The sequence below is a fragment of the Sorex fumeus genome, unplaced genomic scaffold, assembly GCF_029834395.1.
Source record: "Sorex fumeus unplaced genomic scaffold, SorFum_2.1 ptg000051l, whole genome shotgun sequence".
Lineage (NCBI taxonomy): Eukaryota > Metazoa > Chordata > Mammalia > Eulipotyphla > Soricidae > Sorex > Sorex fumeus.
In genome coordinates, this window is record NW_026606108.1 from 14,855,817 (window position 1) to 14,875,642 (window position 19,826).

Below are 19,826 nucleotides of genomic sequence, written 5' to 3' on the forward strand. Positions count from 1 at the left end.
TCATGGTACTGGCTGACAGATTCCTTTTGTTTTTGTCATTGGTTGCTTTTTTTTGGTTTGCCGTTTTTGTTTTGTTTTGTTTTGTTTTGCGACATACCCAACTGTGCTCAAGGTTTACTTCTGGCTTGATGCTCAGGGATCATTCCTAGTAGGCTTGGGGACCAGGAATTGAACCAGTGGTAGTCACATGCAAGACAAGTGCTCTTACCTTCTGTACTATTTCTCTGGTCCCTTAATCTTAGCTTAGTAAAACTAAACTTTCTTATCCCTCATCAAAACAGAAAATACTGCAAGCATTAACAATATGCATCTTATATTCACTCCACACCTGGCATCCCTCACAAGGCTTTATGGACATGTTCTCATTGCTGTGATGATTATTTCCCAATTTATGGAGGGGAAAACTGAGATGCATAGGAAAATGGAATGTGGGCAGAATTTGAACCCTGGCAATCAGATTGACTGCAGCATCCAGACTCACAGTTACGGTCTCCTTAAATATTGCTCTCATCCCCATGGCAGATTCCAGCAGGGCATGCTAAAGGGGGAAGTGAAGTTCAGATGACCTACCCTACCCTGGTACATGGGTAACCCACAGAATCACAGTAGCCTTGCAGATGGTGTCAAGTCATGCTCAAGTTCTGCAGTCTCTCCAGATCCTAGATCTCTGCTTCTTTTAAACCTAGAGCATACTTAATATGAATTTCTGGGTATTCACTGTCTACTAATTGTCTCTTCTCTTGCTGTCTTTTCCATCTAGACTGTAAGTTGCTGGAGGGCTGAGAGTTCATTTCATTCTATTTAGTAGCTACTACTCCTTGGGGGCAACACAGGCTCTTAATAAACACTGCTTGTTTGCCTAATGTGAGGCAAGAGCTCAGATTGGCCTCTGGAAGTGGAGAGACCCAGTTTTCCTGTTCCTAGCTCTGAGACCCAGTAAAAATTATATCAATTTTACATACCTCATCTACAAAATAGGAATGAAAACAATACCTTATAGGGTTTTGGGGACTATTTTGAGACTACGGAGAAAATACTTGGCATAGTTCCTAGCACATAATAAGCACTCAATAAATAGTAATTATTAATGTTGTTGCAGAAGTGCTACATTCATTGCATGTTTGCTGTGCGTTGCATGCTGTGCTCAAAGCTTTGTATGCAATTATCTTATTTAATTTTCTGTAATACAGAAAAGTGCTGTCACCTTCAAAAATCTATCTTCTTTGTTCCCTGAGTTTTTTTTAAAGAACACAGGCTGCACTCACTGTCTTCAGAGTCATGGCCTTGGCCAGTCAGACACGGATAGGATAGTGTAGCATACTGATTGTTATTTCATAACAATTTAGGCAGAAGAATAATTACAAACATGCAAAATCCCTAGACCTGACAAATATTTGGCTACTGAACATAAACTAGATAATCATGACACCATTACTCCCACTCAATTGTGGTCATTTTCCCCCTCTCAAGTGAGAGAATAAATAAAGTCAAGAGAAATAGGTTACCACACAAATCATCCTACCTCAGCACATCACTAGTGTTGTCCAAGCAATGTGTGTAACGTTAAAAATTATAAGACCTGGACTGGAGTGATAGCACAGCGGGTAGGGTGCTTGCCTTGCACACGGCCCGACCCAGGTTCGATCCCCAGCATCCCATATGGTCCCCTGAGCATGGCCAGTAGTAGTTCCTGAGTGCATGAACCAGAAGTAACCCCTGAGCATCGCTGGGTGTGACCCAAAAAGCAAAAAAAAAAAAAAATTATAAGATCCCACATGCTTACAAGGCCAGCAGAGTAAAAGCTGTTTTAGTCAGTGTGATCTGGGCCAATATTAACCATAGGTTCTTCTTATGAATATTTACATTACATATTCTATAGAGAAATTAGAGCAAGAGCAGCTGGAGAGATATTAAAGCAGTTGAAGGGCTTACCTTATCGGGTTCAACCACCAGCATCCCATATGGTCCCCAAGCACTGTTAGAAGTAACCCCTGAGCATCTCTGGGTGTGACCCTCTCCCCCAAAAAAATAAGAGCAAGAAAATCTTATCTCATAAAACATGTTCACATTGGATGTGCATGGTGTCTGTCAATTTGGTGCAAATTATAAGCTAAGAGTTTTTGGCTATCTATAGAAAATGGGCTTTGAATGGGTTATAATGGGACTCTACAGAATACACCTAGAACAATTAAAACAACCCTATACACTGTTGCAATGGTGGCTACAAGTCAACTTGTCCAGATCCACAGAATGTATACTATTTAATATAGTGAATACTAATATCAACTATAAACTTTGGATGATAGTGATGTATCAGTGTAGGTTTCTCTGTTATAATAAATGCACCATTCTGGCGGGGGGAGGCTCTTTATAAGGGGAAGGAAGTCTCATGTCTGGGTGTGAGTGACAGAGAGGAAGTTCTTGCACCTTTAACTTTTCTATCTAAAACTTATCTTTTAAAAGTTTATGAAAAACGACAGGAATCCTCTCTAATTAATAAACATTTATTGAGCATCTGCTCCATGTCAGTCTATGGGGTAGGTTTAGGGGACACCAAAATAATTAGTGCATGTCCTTGGTGAAAATAATGAATACATCCTAATGAACTAATATTTAGAAAGCGATAATGTAAGGCAAAGCACAAATTGCAGAACATTTAGTAAGAGTTGTAGGAAGAGATATGCAAAGCATGCTGGGAGTAGAAAGGAGCTGACAAACTGCCCTGGGCCTGGCAGGTAGAGTAGGGGAGGATCTTTAGGTGGAATGACACCTAAGCTGGGTCTTGGAGAAGGTGTTTTCCAGGTCCACAGGGAAGCGGAAGGTCATTAAAAAATAGGAACAGTTCTTTTTATAAAATAGATATAATTCTGCAGTTTATTTGCTGACGAGAAATGTAACTTAAACGTCTTGAGAGTCAGTTTTAGTCTTCTGAAGTGGATAATTCCTCTTTTCTGGAGTGTCCTGAAATTGGCTTAATTAATGTTTGTAAGGATTACCGTAATCTTTAGGTAAAAGGTGAGGTCATGGCTTTACCAGCATCTGATCACACAGGGAAAAGCTCTGAAAGGTCACGTCTAAGCAGCAATATTATCCCGGTGGTGCTTAAGCCTTATGTAACTTTCTGGTACAATGCAGTAGCAAGGGAAAAGAAAATGACATCAACATGGAGATAATAATGAATTTAAATCATAAGCTTTATTGCCTTACTGCAGCTGCTGAGGACGAGTCTCGTTGGAAGCTTCTAAACTTAACTCTGCCACTCCCTGGAAGCTTCTAATTAAAAGTTTTCAAATAAAATCAATAAGTTTTGACAGATAAAAGAGCAGATGGCTTAAGGAAGAGAACTGAAAGACTGCATTAGAAAAGCAATGGGCTTTAATTTCACTCGAAAAGTGAAAAAGCAGGAGAAAGCAGGGACGGAAGCAGACACACTTAGGAAGCTCGAGAGGCAAAATTAGGCCCTATTCCTTCAAAATTTCACTGTGAAATTTTAGTTTGTGGCACAGCTCTTTCTGTTTCTTAGAATACTATGAAATGGTTTTCTCTCGCAAAAGGATGTTCATTAGTTCCCTTGAGTGACTCTGTTCCCCTTTCTTTCATCCATTGAATGTGTTTTGAGCACTGTGAGGACTGGGTGCCTTGAAACCAAAGTAAGCAAAACTAGACAAGGTCATTTTTCCTCTCGTGGAACCATCTTCTTACAAAAACCCATTAATCAGTTAATTGACTAATTAAGCACATGAAATAAAAATATTTGCTGTATAGATATGCTATTTAATAATGATGATAATGCCATGCTTACATTTTGTTAATTGGCTAAAATACTTTTATATATGGTATAGTTCATCCTCATCACAGATGTTTGAGTACCTTCTAACTAAAGAAAAACTTAAATTCAAACAAGAAGCATTCTAGCCCCAAAGTCTAGAGCCAATTGGTGGTGAAATCAGGCCTTGACCCCTGTTTCTCCGAGCCAGTTTTTATGTTTGTTGGCTGCTGCCTAGGACGGTCATTTGGAATTTAGGTCATGTGACCAATGTGATTCCCCCAAAATCAATGCTCAGATGAGCAACATCACCATGATAATATTGAGCAGTGGTATAAACTAAATAATTATGTGGACAAAATGAACAAGAAATAGGCTGAAATAGGCTCTCAGTGTCAAGTTCTTTGGACAGGCTTGTTCACTGGGAGTCCCATACCCTTCTTTGGTCATTTTCTTTGGTCTGCATATGCCTGCTCAGCCTCTGTTCAATGCATGTAAAGGTTCCATTGTAACTCATGCCTTGGAAAAAGTGGCAGTTAGACTCTGTTGGTATCTTTGATCTTCAGAAGTCAAAGTATGAAGTTAGAGCAGAGGGTTCTACTGGGATGCAAATCATTAAACCAAATTTAAGTATGAGTCACTGGTGGTACATGGCAGCATCAATGCAGTAAATATAGGTTTATTTATAATAGACATTAAAAGGTAAAAGGTAAAGGCCCTCCCGTTGATCGTCGATTTGCTCGAGCGGGCCCAGTAACGTCTCCACTGGAGACTTTGTTGTTACTGTGTCTGGCATATTGAATACTCTCGGTAGCTTGCCGGGCTCTCCGAGAGGGGCGGAGGAATCGAACTCGGGTCGGCCATGTTGGCCGCTTGTAAGGCGAACGCCCTACCCGCTGTGCTATATATATGATATATTATCAAATTTGTACTAATGTCATAACTCTATGTAATCTATATAAAATCAAATTACCTCCTTCCTCAGACACATCTGTGGTTTCCAGTTAAACACACTGGTCAAAGCCATAACATTTAGCCTGTGTGCCCCACCTTTCTCTCCCCCGCATTGTCCCAAAATTCCTCCTTCCTCAACTCTTTCCTCATGGCTCTAACTAATCTATTCTCTCCATTACCTCTAATTCTCTCCCTAACTCTTCAGTTTTTCCCTACAGGTTTTGAAAGGTGAACTTTTTGCCTCTCATGGAGGGAGGCTGGTGTGTGTGGGGGGGGCAGTGTTAGGCAGGGGATTGGGGGATGGTGGTAGGGAAATGGGGAACATTGGTGGTGGGATGTGTATACTGGTGGAGAGATGGGTGCTGGATCTTTGTATGACGGAAACCCAATTATGAACAGCTTTGTAATGGTCTACCTCACGGATATCCAATTAAAAATATGTTTTTAAAAAAGTAATGTGGAGTTCATGCCCAATTCAATCAGCTTAATCAATGGCTGAATAAATATCAGTATTCCTACTGAAACGAAAAAAAAAGAAAGGTGGAATTTTTGCCTCCTAAATTAATAAATACCCTGACCCACTCTACTCTTCACTCTTTAGCTCAAGGTCCCCCCTTTCCACCCCTACTTCTTTATTAGCCTCTAATTTTCTTTTTGTCTGCTCCCTCCACTAGAGCATAAGCCTTGTGAGGAGAGGAACAGTGCATCTGATTTATCCTCAGAGCTTGCCACTGTGCTCAGTAGAGAGTTGCTCATAATAGCTGAATGAATGAACAATAGTGTGTCCTGTTACCCAGGGGACCTCCCCACAAAGTTCATTGTTCAAAGAAGTAAGAGTAGCAGTGTTGACTGTGTTCCAGACGCTCCATAAATTCACCCACTCGATTCTCATGAAAACCCTATGAGGTTCGTAACTATTACCAGCCCGCACTTTTCAGGTGAGAAAACTGCCTTCTTAAATGATTTGAAATTAAGAAGGAGATGAAAAATAGATGTAAGCCTCAGCAGCTAGAATCTTCGAATGAGAATTCAGGGCCAGACCTTCACACTCGGGATGGGGCCAGTTACTTTCTAAACTTCCTGTCTTCCTGTGGCAAAGAGTCACATACACAGTTGAGTTCATAGAAAGAAACTTGGAACAGGCTGCAGTGTGGGGAAATTAATCAATCTCACAGCTGCTGCAGTGGACTCTTTCCCAGCCCAGCCTGGAGCAGCGTCATTATTTCTTTTTCTTTCTTATGTGTCCCCATGAAAAGAAAACGGGAGTAATCTGCAGATGCTGGGATTGAAAGAATCATTGTCCCCTCATCAGAAAGCATAATTAAGAGCCTCTCTGCCCATTAAGTGAGGCAATGAATGCTAGCACTTTGTAGAGTGTAAAACACTCTATAAATGTTACTTACTCTTATTCCAAAGTTGCAGGGGACAGTGGCTGATGCTACAGAATCGCTGGCTCAGAATATTTTACAAGTATCAAATCTACACAGCAGTCCGGAAAGGAAATGCCTCTGCTTTATTCCTTCCCATCAGCCTAAAAACTAAACAAATTCATTCTTCTGCTGCAGTTTCCAAAATCCAGGGTCAGAGATATGCAAATTTAAATATGCAGGCTGCTTCTAAATGATACATGAAAGGGATTTTTGAAATGAATGTGCTGTGATTGAATTTCTGGTCAGTCACCCAGAAGGCATTTTGCGCTAAGCTCTGGACCCAATTCCACTGAAAATGCATGAATCTTTGGTGCCTGCAGCCAGTCTAGCCAGAGATAGAGCTGAGGGTGTTTGCCACAAAACTGCCATTAACTGATGCAGACCCCCAGGCCCAAAGTTGGAAAACAAATTAGCACAAAACTAAAAGAAATTCAATACAAAGTTACTTTAAAAATATCTTTTCCATAACCTTAGCCTGACAACAAGACCTCCTTGATTTTTAACTGCTTGATAAGACCAGAGTGCATTAATATATAACTTGAGTCTTTCATCAAAGGGGCCTTTGGCACTTTAGAAGAGTTTGACTTCTTCTTGGGAATAAGAATATCACCAATTGCTGTTGGCCAAATAAAAGTCTCTTTGACTTTATAGGTAGATAAGAAATAAGGGTAAAATAATCATTTATTATAGATGCTATATGTGCAGGTGATTTTGAAGAATCACTAACAATTGTTGACTTTCTTAAGTTTATTGGGGAGCTCCACTAAGAATCTTGTTTATTATTTAAACAATTTTGCCCAGAAACATTTTATTCTTCAAGATGATCAAAGGTAAGTCAACCTTATCTGATGTAATAGGAAATTTCAAAGGAGTGGAATTTTAAATACTTTTCTTCCTTTAATTTTTTAAAGTTATGTCAGTATGCATTTGTAAAATCTTAAACAACAGAAATAATACAGGAAAAACTGATTTCATAGTCATTCTCCCAATCTTACCCCTCAGAGATAGCCAGGATTCAAATACATCTTCCTTAGCCTTTCTCTTACACATTTGCCTTTATGTGCTCCTATGAAATTTATGTGCTTCTATGAAATTTACATAACTTTATGTTCATGTAAATGCTACACTAGTTAATAATCACTAACACAAAATTTAGTGGCTCAAAAAACAAAACAAATGTTTGTCATTTGATACAGTTGGGGGAGCGGTTGTTTTTATGTTTTGAGGCCACATCCATCAGTGTTCAGGGCTTACTCCTGGCTCTGCACTCCAGGATCACTTCTGGCTAGGCTCAGGGGACCCTATGGGATGGTGGGGATTGAACTGTGGTAGGCTGCCTATAAGGCAGACACCACATACCCGCTGTACTATTGCTCCAGTCCCCTGATAGTTTTGAGAGTAAGGAACCATGGAATGTAGCACCAAAGGGTTCTGGCTTCTAATCACGAGGTTATAATCATAATATAAGCCTGTACCATGTTCCTGGACTATGTTCACCTTAAGACTGAACTGGGGTTGGGGATGTTTCCTTGATAGCTCTAACCTGTGGTGATCGGCTGAAGGAATAGTCCCTCAGCTGGTTGGTGCCAGGAACTGCCTTGTAGACCTTTCCACTGGCTCTTTGACTGTTTTTATGTCATGGTCACTGATTTCTCAGAAGCAAGATAAATAATGAAAGCGAGAGAACTAGAGCAGAGAGAAAGCCATTATGCTTTTCTTGAGATAGTCTTGGAAGCGGCCTGTTGTCACTTCTGCCATATTCATTTCATGAGAAATTAGTTACCAAGGCTGACCCACATTCAAGGGGAGATAGCTAAATCAAAGTCCATCTGCTGCAGGAAGGAACATCAAAAATTTCTGAGCCACCAGAAACATATGGATCAGTACTTTAAAAACACTACAAAGAGCAGAGCATACATACGATTCTACAGTTCATATTTTAGGCTTACAAATATGTGTTAACTTTTCATATCAATACAAATAGGTCAAATCCATATATAACAGCTACATATTGTCTTTAATAGTGTCCTCCTGGTTTGAACTGGTACTAACATGGTAATTGGGAACTTGTTCATTCTTTTTTAGCTCAAGTACCATTATTCCTGTTAAAATGCATTGAAATGAAATTGCTGAGTTGAAGGAGCTGCTTCTTCTAACAATTACTGCCAAATTACCCTCCAAAATAGCTGTTTTAATTTCCCACCATTCTTTTATCTCTCACCTAGTACTTAGAGAGACTTTGTGGTACAATAAACTTACTAGATAAAATATCTCATGGCAGTGTTTCTCAACCACTCCTGGACCCCAAGGATATTCCAAGGGGGCCATGGGTATAAATTGCATAAATGGAGGGGCCACAAAAATAGAAGGCTACAAACCTAGCAGGAAGGGGGTCACAGGAATGAGTGAGGCAAGAAGGCAGCCACAGTTGGAGAGTGGTTGAAAACCCCTTCTTAAGGGACTTAAGAGATCATTTTGGTCCTCTTCAGCTATGAGTTTTTAGGATGCCGAAGCATTATTCCTTTTGACACCAACTTTGTTCATGATTGAAGCCTCTCTCTCCTTTGATTCAACTTATTTAAGCAAAAATCCAGGAGCTCATCCCTCTGGAAATAGGGAGGCTTAACTATTGTTTACAGAGGACTTGGAGGTTCTCAGGTACAAGGTGCCCCTAGAGAGACTGGTTGATTAGTGTTCATCCAAAACTGCTTCCTTTATTACAGTGGCGACTAAGAAATCACACACACACAAATCCAGCACGTGGGTTTCAGTGCCAAGAAAAATGTCATTTTAGTAACAACTATTTCTGGAATTTGGCTGTAGCTTCCTATTGCGAGTGATGCTGATGCATAAAATCACTGACTCCTCAGGGTCCTTCCACCATACAAGTTCTCTTTGTTTTAAAGCCAAAGACCAGACTGATTTCCTTCCATTTAAGGTGCCACATGTTCATTGGCTGGCAAAAATCATTAATAGCAACTAACAACCTTGATCAATAATTAATAATATCTATAATTAACCAAATCTACCAACGCTAGAACAGTTGCATCAGCACTAGAAGATTTGGCCTGATTTTTATTTAATGACGATGCCCATGACCTTTGCAAATAACTGGCTACGTCCAAAATAGTATGTCACAGAGGCATCTCTGGGGTTGTATTAATCAGATCCATACTCAGTGTAAGGTACTGTGAAATTTGGTATAGGGATGGGAGCAGGGTAGAAACATGATTAATATCCTCAGAAGTTTGAAGTCTAATGATAATTATGATCAGGTGTTTAGCACTTCTTGCTTACCAGGCAGTGTGCTAAGCTCTTTATAGACATTAACACCTTTCATTTTCACAGCAGTCCTATTTAAGCAGGTAGCATTGCCACTTTGCAGATGTGTCATGATAAACGCAAACTCTAGTTCTGTCATGGACCACCTGCTTATCTTCTTCCAAGTTCCTAAACCACCTGAGCCTCAGAACATAAAATGGCTGAGATAGTTCAATGATTGCTAAACTTCTTTTCTTGCAACAAGCTCCATGAAAATTGGGATATGTAATCACAGCATGCACTCTGCTCAGAGACTCCTGAGACACGCAATGACATCTGCTATATGAGATGACTCAGAGAACAGTCCCTTTCAAGGCTGGAGACCCATAGCTCACATGCTCATAGTTCTGAATTCTTAGCACAGTAGATGACCATGGTTATGAGCTTACAATTCGTCCTTGAACAACTTGGGTTTGAACAGCAGGGGTCCACTTATACCAAGTATTGTGTATTTTAAAAATGCATAGATTCATATTTGTAGATTCAACCAATCCCAGATGCAGAAGTTACAAGGTGAAGAACTGGTTGTAAAGGATTTGAGTATCTGTGGATTTGGATTTGCCTGGGTATCCAGAAACCAATCCCCCAAGGAATAATTAAGTTTAGTTTAAGAGGAATCAAAAGTAATGTGCAGACTGTTCACAATAGCCAAAATCTGGGAAAAACTCGAGTGACTGAGAACAGATGACCAGTTAAAGAAACTTTGGTACGTCTACACAATGGAATACCATGCAGCTGTTAGAAAAGGTGAAGTCATGAAATTTACATACAAGTGATTCTACATGGAAAGTATCATGCTAAGTGAAATGAGTCAGAAAGAGATGGACAGACATAGAAATATTACATTCATCTGGGGAATATAAAGTAACAAAATAGGAGACTAACACCCAAGAATAGTTGAGATAAGTACCAGGAGTTTCGCTCCATGGCTTGGAGGCCAGCCACACATGCAGGGGGAGAAAGGCAGCTCAGATATAGAAGGGAACACCAGGATGGGAGATACATGCTAAAAGCAGACTATAAGACCAAGCATGATTGCCACTCAATACCTCTTTTGCGACCCACAGCACCCAAAAGGAGAGAGAGAACAAAAGGGAATGCCCTGCCACAGGGGTGGGGTGGTATGGGGGGGGGGGGCTGGAAGGGTGGGAGGGATTCCGGGAGCATTGAAGGTGAGGAATGGGCACTGGTGGAGGGATGGGTACTCAATCATTATATAACTGAAACACAAGCACAAAAATCTGTAACTCTACAACTGTACCTCATGGTGTTTCACTAATAAATTTTTTTTAAAAGTAATGTGCAGACTACCACCAACAATGTGGTCACCCCTATACTCCCCTTTTTGTAAAGGCCAACAGTGTTCACTGTGTCCCCATCTAGGGGACACATACACACACACCATGAGGTGTAGATAGAGATGTCATTTATTTCCTCTCAATTATTTCTACAGACTCTGGCACAGAACTGGAACTAGATCATCAATACTTTTATTACATTTACTAATTGCTTTATTTAAAGTCCCAAAAAAGAGGTTAAGGAGGATGAGTTTAAAAATTAGAGACCACGATATGGATGTGGGATACTTAGGGGGATTGATCCCTGTCACCCTGTGGTCCCCTGAACACTATACTGGGAGTAGTTCTCAAGAACCTTGGCATGTCCCCAAACCAAAATATTGTCTTGCAATTTTCCAAACCTCATTCATTACCTTTTTACTGAGGTCCCACCAATGATTCAGGTACTGAATTAGGGGTGGAGGATGTAGCAATAATGAAACCACTGTGGTTTTATTCCATTGGATCTTATATTCCAATGAGGGATCCAGATGGTAAGTGGGGCAAGTTTAAATGACATAATTTCAGATAATTTTACACACCGAGCAATCATATTCAACTGAATGCTGCTTGAAGGATGAGATGTGAGCAGGGAAGGTTTCTCCAACGAGGGAACACTGAACAGAGACTGGAGTCATGATAAGCCTTGAGAAATTGAAGACCCTGAATTTTCCTGATCTCAGTTCATGTGTTCATTCGTTGCTTAGGGCAGAACCCATGGAGCCATCCCTGACTCCTTAGTCCCATTGTTTCACATCAGTTGGTTTATCCCTGCCTCACTGATACCACACTAATCTGAGATGTTCCTCCTCTCGCTCAGACCATTGAATTACCCCACAGCAGGTTTCCCAGCATCCACTGCTGGCCCCACTGCCTCTCTGAAGCAGGTCTTGGCATGAACTTGATCAAATCCTTCTGTAACTTTTCCTTACTTGGAGGGAAAGTACCAGAACTAAATAATCCAACAGCACACATTGGCTAGCCTCCACTCCAATCATGTTTCTACCACCATCTGCTCCAGGCACGCGGTCTTCCTGCTGTTCTACTAAGAGACCAAAGGTTTCTGCCTCAGACTCTTGCTGCATCCAGTTCCCTCTTGCTGTAATTTTTCCTGTCATTTTATGTGCAGTATTTATTCCATCACTTCATCCAAGTTCTCTTACAATATTAACCAGGAGCCTTCACCAACCCTTTGTGGAAAATGATCACTATTACTCCATTAATCCTGTCTAACTTTACTTCACAGAGCTGCTTAGCTGCTGTTGGGGGCCATATTATCCATGGCCATCTCTCCATTGGTGCATGAGGAAAGGAGCTAAGTCAGTTTCATTTACTGCTGTATTTCATCACCCCATATAGATCATATCCCAGAGTTTATGAAGCTCAGTTCTTTCTGATGCACCTTTGCTTAAACCCTGATAACCACTAGTTTCATCTTCATTTCCATAATTTTATTTTTTCAAGGATTTGATATAAATTGACAACAAAGTTAACAGGTTTAAGATTGTGGGAGCTGGCAGGAAATGAGTCCATAGCTATGAAAAAGTGATACAAAGATTCCTTCTAATGATGAAAATGGCTGCATCAATGTCAGCATCCTGGTTATAAGATTGTACTATAGTTTTGCAAGATGTTATCATTGGGAGGTCCAGGTGAAAGGTGCATAGGAATTCTCTGTATTGTTTCTTAAAACTGAGTTTGAACTTATAATTATTCATAAATTTAATAATTAATGTTTTTTAATATAGGCCTTGTTGTTCCATCCCTGCTCTGTCACTTACTGGACCATTCATGTGTCTCCCTAAGCCTCAACTTAACATGATCACATTGTTTGGGGGAGGAAGTGAGTTCAAATAGTAGCAGTAGTCAAGGACTAGCTAATGTCTGACTGTGTTTAATCACCCAGTAAACGAGCTGCCTATGTTCGGTCATGATTGCAAGAGGGGAAGCCAAAAGCAGGGTCAAGCAAAGGACATTTCCGGATAAGCCAAGACTGATATCAAGCAGCAATGTTTTATCATATTGCCCCTATGCCAGATTAAATACATAACAGGTATGTTTGGTTTAGGGTATTTTTCTTTTATTTTACAGCCACATTCAATATTGTTCAGGACTTCCTCCTGGTTCTGTGCTCAGGGATCATTCCTAGTGGTGCTTAGGGATCATATGTAGTGCTAGAGATCAAACTATGGTTGGCACATGTGAGGCGAGAACTTTAGCTCTGTATCATTTCTCTGGCCCAACAGGTCTATTTTTAAAAATAAAGCCTAAAGGACTATAGGCCTTAGCAGTTTAGTAACAACAACAAAAAAAAATAGTAGTACACATCAATTGAAATAATTCTTTTTTATTACATTCACTTACAGTGGATTATGTACTCCATGTAATTTGCCAAATATGAGGAGCAGAATCAGGTACTACCACTTATTGCCTCTTCTACCTTGATTTTGATTCCAAAATTTTATTTTAATCCCATTAAGTGCTAAGATCCAATTTTGCAACAATATACAGTTAATAGAGGGAATAAACCACCACCACCACTAATATTGAAACAATGAGTCCCTTTTGCTTGCTCTCCCAGGAGCTAACAGATGTTCGATATTATTGCTGTTTTTCCCTCAGAATGTCAAGTATACTTCAGCTCCCATGCTAGTTTATTATGATATTGTGGGAACCTTAGAGCATAGAAAACTGGAGTAGGAAAGTTCCTTTTGGGCTCTTCCACAACACAACAGATAAGATTATGCTACCTCACTGGGATCATTCTTCCTGCTGGCCATAGCTGGGTCCCAGAATGATCTCACAAATCTTTAGGCAATCATGGTTAGAATTATATGATCAACATATAGCAAGTGTTTGTGTGTGCCATCTTTATGATAACTAATTCGTAACTTAGGCTTCTTTGCCCAAGGATAAAAAGAAGTCCAGACAACAAAATGTATACCCCATGATTCACAGTATAGAGAAGCACATCAGGAAGTAGAGGAAAGAAAAAATTCCTAAATATTTTGTAATTTCAGTGAGAAGCTGGGGAGAAGAGTTGCTCTGTCCCTGAAGACCATCCTCCATTTCCTTTTACACACTGGAGAGGAAATGCTTTGAGAGCTAACAGCACCCACTCATCTTTCTGTTCCTTTTCCCACCATTAATTAAATCACTTCAATAAGATCAACTTTCTCCCCCTGATTCTGATTGTCATCCTACGGGCTATTTTTATCCAACAAGTACTTCATGGAACTTATTTTTTTTCTCCCAGACCAAAATCAGTTACAGAGCCCAAATTAATATTTCCTCTTAGGTGTATGCTTGTGTGTGTGTCTGTGTGTGTGTTTCAGAGAGCAGTGATAGACATGTCTCAGTCAAGGTGGCTCTGATTACAATTGCTCTCCAAAAAAGTGAGATAACATGCAACCATAAAGCAGCTGTTAATTTCCCCATCAAAGTGAGGAGGATTATACTCAGTGGTGGAAAGTAGTTCTCTAGCTCCCCAGTCTAATTGTCTTGATTAACATGGTGCATGGCCATCACAGGTGTAGCTCATAATAGCTCTATACAATTTTCCTAGCCAGACCAATTAAAATTTGTCATTGAGCCAAGAACTAACTTAGCGTGTGCATCATAATGCCAAAAGTCAAAACGCGTTCTCTAAATAATCATTGCTTGCATTTCTAGGACAATTTGTGACTTTAAAGCATAGTTTACAATTCCTTTAACCTCCTTCTCTTCTGTGAAAGGGAAGAGGTTTGAGCAGGGAAACTAAAGTTCCAGAGCAGCCAATGGCTTACCAAATGGTATGATTCCTGTAATTGTGTCAAATTTCTCATGATAAAATCTCTAATCAATTTCCTCCTGTCCATATTGCAATAACTACCATTTATATATCACTTAACTTAGACAGTGCTACTCTATGTTTTCTGATTGGGTCTTACGTAGCTGCCCTGTGGAATAAGGTGATTATCTCCCTTTTAAGCACCAACAGAAGCCCAAAAGCTTGGATATTAGTTGAAATCCCACATCTCATGTTAGAGTTGAGGCAACTGTGGTTTGTGTCAGTTTGTTCAAGAACCTCAGGTCAAGGTGGTAGAGCTCTACTAAGAATTCAGGCCTGCTGACTCTGGGTTGTGCTCACTGTCCCTTGTTCTTTGCACCTGTGCCAGGTGCATTTTATAGAGTTGGGGGCAAGTACGATAGTACCAGGGGATGTACTGCTTCAAACACAGTTGTCCTCAGTGGCCACAAAGACCAGCTTTGAACAACAGAAGGGCTTTGGTTGATGGATTTTTTTCCAGTACTCAGGAATGAGAGTCAATATCCTAAACTGAGTACAAAACCTGACCCTTTGTCTCTGAATCATCGATCTCTTTGGTACTTGACCATATATGTTCCATGGAGTTTCTTTGGGTTTGCAGACTCAGCAATGCTAAGAGACCGTGACCAGCCAACAGGGTAGAGGATAAATGTCTCAGTAGGCAGGTTGCACTTCCAGTTATATAAACATCACCCCTCCAAGAAAAAGGAAACAACAAGCTCTGCAGCTTTTCTTGGTCAGAATCACAATTTTCTGCAGGTGTTTCTTTGTTTCTTGAGATGAGGAATGAGTAGGAACTCTCCTCTGACTCTCTTGATCACTTTTAGGTGAGGGCTGAGCCCTTGAGTATACAAATGATTGCCTGGCTCTTGTCCCGGTATCGAGGGTTCCCTGTGGCATTAGGGAGGAGAGGAATGGAGATTCACATGCCTCACTGCCACTGGAGCAGTGTTTCCTCCTATTGTTCATTCTGAAAGCTCTCCTCAGTCTCGGCCTGTGTGCTCTCACTGGAGGAGGTAAAAGAATGAAATCTGTGTTCCCTTTGGTGCATTGAAGCCTAAGGGCCAAGCTCCTTTCATCTACAGAACCAGGAACGATGATTTCCTCAAGAGCAAATGGCTTCAGTATCCATCTTTGACTGTGGTGTATATCTGCATGCTCACCATTCCATCCTGAAATCTGGGATGTGACTAACGTAGCCAAGAGGGTTATAGTTCAATACAAATAAGTTCCTATTTTTTAGATGATTTAAATTGGATATGGGAAAACATGAAGGAAAGGACATGCCTTAAATTTCCCACTCTTTCAAATTTTTAAATATCATAAAAAGGAGAGATATCTATTTATGTGGATACATATTTATTTATAAACAATTATGTAGATCTTTATAGATGCCCCCCTCTATTTCATGAACACTTTTCTAAGCTTGGTGTGAATAAATTCTGCAGCTTAATGCAGCTGAATTGATTCTGCCTGCTAACCAGTGGTTCCTTCTCGGTGGGGAAAAATCAATAGGATCAGGCAGGCCCACTTTTGCATGTCACAGGGCCTGATTTTAATCTTGGTAATCCTGGCTACAGACCACTCAGTTGAAGGCAAAGTGATTGGCAGTGATGTTTGCTCACTGCTTTGGTGACCCCATGTGGGACTTATTTTGGATTGTGACCTGGTGGACTTCTCCTTGAGTTTAGTGGCTTGGAAGCACCTGCTTTCTTCCTACCATTACAAAGGGCCCACTGGAAAGAAGCTGTGTCAGGGAGGGGGCATCAATTTGATAGGGAGAATTGAAAGAAGTTTTAAACAGAATATGAAATGTGAAATGTAGTTTTTTATTATGTAGGAGCACTGCTATTTATTCAGCCACTAATTAAGCTGATTGAATTGGGCATGAACTCCACGAAATGTAGATTTAAAAAAGAAATAATAAGGCACAGTGGAACCATAGTGCTCGAGACATTTGAAATGGGTCAGAATTGAAGGAGGAACCACTAAATGCCATCAGGGCCAGAGCAGTAGTAAAGGCACTTGCCTCGCAAGCAGCCAATCCAGGTTGGTTCCTGGGTATCCTATATTCCCCCGACCCTCACCCCCCCCCCCCCAGCACTAGGAGTGATTCCTTAGTACAGAGCAAGGAGTTAACCCTGAGCATTGCTGGGTATGACCCCAAAAGTAAAACAAACCAAAAAAATGCCATCAGAAGTGCAGAATAAGTCTCACAATTTGTTGTGAGATGTTACTGGTGCCCGCTCGAGCAAATCGATGAACAACAGGAGAACAGTGCTATAGTGCTACAGAGGTGCTGAGATCAAATGCATACCCCTTCCCATTCTCACCCAACCCTGTCCCATGTAGTCATCCAGAAACTTCCCACCTTTGGATTCTCTTGAAAAGGATACCTTACATGTGTTCTAATACGGGTGAATTATAAACAGGATGCCTTGAAGTTTCCCCATATGGTAATTTTATTAATGTGTGGTAATGTCACAAATAAAAGCAATCTATGATTCCTACATTTCCCATCTCCTTTTCTTCCTCCCATCATTAAAACTCCTGTCAGAATGTACTGTTGGTAAATTCTTTTCCTGCCCACCCAGTGCATTTAATATAACTAATCACATCAATCTTCACACCATAAAACATAACAAGAGTTTATAAGTATTGAAAGATAATTTTTAATGTATTAATATGATGTATTAATGTATTAATATGATGTATTAATTTTTAATGTATTAATGTATTAATATGATGTATTAATTTTAATGTATTAATATGATGCATAGTGTAGGCTCTGTTACCTCATTCCAGTATTCTGGTATTCTTACTCGAGGCTGTTGTAACAAAACAGTATCCATTGTGGGTCTTAACCTATACAAATGCATCAAGGCAGGGAGCACTCAAGATGTTTTAGTGCTAATGATGGTGCATGTTCTGCTCTTGAATCTCAGCCTCCAATGCCTTGCTAGCAATCTCAGGCCTTCTTGGACTTGGACTTGTATCACCCCTTCTCTGCCTCACATGCTGTGTTCTGTGTGTGTGTGTGTGTGTGTGTGTGTGTGTGTGTGTCCTTCTTGTCATTTTGCTAAGGACACTGATCCAATTGGATTAGGTTCCACCCCAATGACCTCACCTTAATTAACTACATATGCATAACCCTGCTCCATATAAGACCACATTTCATATGTTGGGGCTAAATACTTCAGCATATGAATTTCAGGAAGACATAATTCACCCCGTAACAATTATTATCATTAATTATCATGTTCTAAATGTTTGTTAATTCTTAGTGTCTCATAATTTCCTTCCTCTTGATAGATCTGCCATCTTTCTGCTGCACGTTAAATTTTCTTTCTTTTGGGGTCACACCCAGCAGTGCTCAGGGGTTACTCCAGTTTATGCACTCAGGAATTACTCCAAGCAGTGCTTGGGGGATCATATGGGATGCTGGGGATTGAACCTGCGTTGGCTGCATGCAAGACAAGGCCCTGTCCACTGTACTATCCCTCCAGTCCCTGCACATTAAAATTTGAGGAAAGGAAAAATAAAGAAAGAGAAAGAAGAAAGAAAGAAAGAAAGAAAGAAAGAAAGAAAGAAAGAAAGAAAGAAGAAAGGGAGGGAGGGAGGGAGGGAGGAAGGAAGGAAGGAAGGAAGGAAGGAAGGAAGGAAGGAAGGATGGAAGGAAGGAAGGAAAGAAGGAAAGAAGGAAGGAAGGAAGGAAGGACTACACAGCATAGCTCACTGGTAGAGGTCACCAGATCAATCTCTGGGACCCCCACCCCTCATTGTCAAATGTGACCCCCCCAGCCTCAAAACAAGCAATGCTTTCAGCACGCTGAGTCAAAGGTCTGCACATTTCAATATCACAACAAAATGACAAAGGGAAGGGAAGGAGAAAACTTTATAAAACAGAAAAAACTATGGGAGGCCAGTTAGGGAAGTGGAGAAAAGGTGGTGTGGGGCATGAAATCAGAGCACAGGGTGCACATCTTCATTTGGCCCTGTATGAAATGTTGTAGCACTTGTTCACAGCACCAGGGTGCTCATGGGCAGGGCGATGAGGACAGTCGGCCAGCCCGGTGCAGCTGAGCTAGTCATTACTTACAGCCAAAGCCAGGCCAAGCTTGGCAATGCTGCCAGCCTTAGGGTTCCGTGTCCTCCCTCAGTGAGCAGGCAGGCAGCAGCCTGCCCAAACTCACCAGATGGTGTGGAATCCCCTGTGTCATTGGCGTCATGTGCATTTTAGATTTATTAAAACGCCCATGAAAAAAAAAAAAAAGAAATACCCTTTGGAGTAATAAAGTCCCAAATCCAGCAATTTCCTGCAGTATCACCGTAAAATGCCCCCGGCTGTTGTGATGGTTAGCAAGTAATTCTTCAAAACAGTTCTCTTCTGACACGTACACAATATTTTCCTTTGTAAGAACTGAAGGCTTGATTCCTCCAGAGCCCATTACATAGACAGATTGGCCCCTGAGATAATTACAAGAAGATAGTCTAATGGGCTCGATTACGGAAATCCCATTACCTGTGTGAAGAATCACCAGTGAGGTTACAAACCAGACAAGCCTCCCCCTCAACAAAAAGGACAATTTCTTAGAATCATAGAAACAGCGTTTAGTCCACCTGCGTTTAGTCCACATTTGGAAATGAGACTAATATTAATCTATCAAAAAAGGATTGTTGAATTAGAATTTTTAACTCAGCCTTTTTATAATGGCAGGGGGGGAAGGAGAAGCTTTGGGGCTACACCTGTGGTGCTCGTGGCTTACTTTGACAGTGCTCAGAGATTACTCCTGACACAGCTTGAAAGACCATTTATGGTGCTGAGGATTGAACCCAGGTCAGCCATGTGCTAAGTAAGCACCCTATGTGCTCTACTGTCTTCCTTGTCTCTATTCTACTTTTTGGAAATAAGTTAGGATGGCATTAGAAAGGTATATTATGTGTGTCTTGAAGTAAACTTTAGATGACTTAAATACTGTGGGTTCTCCAAGGGAAAGCCCACTCTCTGGCTTGTGAAGTCTGTGGTCTTTGGCCAGACAGGCACCCTGGGACTGTTCTCCTCCTAAGAGTCAATCTTTGTGGGGTTGTCATAGCTGAAAAATACTCAGTAGTGCAAAGGCAGCTTATGTGCTGCATGCATGTGTTTTGCTTCCAGAGAGCTGGGGGGTTGTATGATAGGCACCCTGCCCAATTCTAAGTTACCACCTGCT

General features: G+C 40.8%; 1 protein-coding gene across 3 annotated transcripts in view; it reads left to right on the forward strand.

The window, feature by feature from the left end:
* Positions 1-19,826, forward strand: part of PPP2R2B (protein phosphatase 2 regulatory subunit Bbeta) — a 487,952-nt gene that overhangs the window by 307,778 nt on the left and 160,348 nt on the right. The window lies entirely within an intron of this gene.